The following is a 488-nucleotide window of genomic DNA, read 5'->3' as shown; positions in this document are numbered from 1 at the left end:
AAGACGTTCCGTACGAACAAAACTTGCGTACATAGCGATTTTAACAGTGTATGCCGTGAAGCGGTTCTTCTCAATTTCCTTGATGTTGCACAAGAATTTTAAACAAATCTCACTTACTGACACGTAACTAAGAAGTTCCGAACGAACAAAACTTGCGTACATAACGATCTCAGCTTTGTGCGCATAAAAACGTTCATCCTCAATTTCGCTAACGTTGTACAAGAATTTTCGACTAAACTCAATAACTCACACGTAACTAAGACGTTCCGAACGAACAAAACTTGCGTACATAGCGATTTCAACAATGTATTCCGTGTAGCGGTTCTCCTCAATTTCCTTGATGTTGTACAAGAATTTTCGACAGATCTCACTTACTGACACGTAACTAAGACGTTCCGAACGAACAAAACTTGCGTACATATCGATCTCAGCTCTGTGCGTAGAGGAACGTTCCTCTGCAATATTCTTGATGTTGTACAAGAATTTTC

This window comes from Polyergus mexicanus, unplaced genomic scaffold (assembly GCF_030449975.1).
Source record: "Polyergus mexicanus isolate NDT 795.1 unplaced genomic scaffold, iyPolMexi1.0 SCAF_3, whole genome shotgun sequence".
In the NCBI taxonomy this organism is placed as follows: Eukaryota; Metazoa; Arthropoda; class Insecta; order Hymenoptera; family Formicidae; genus Polyergus; species Polyergus mexicanus.
This window is presented reverse-complemented; position numbering follows the sequence as displayed.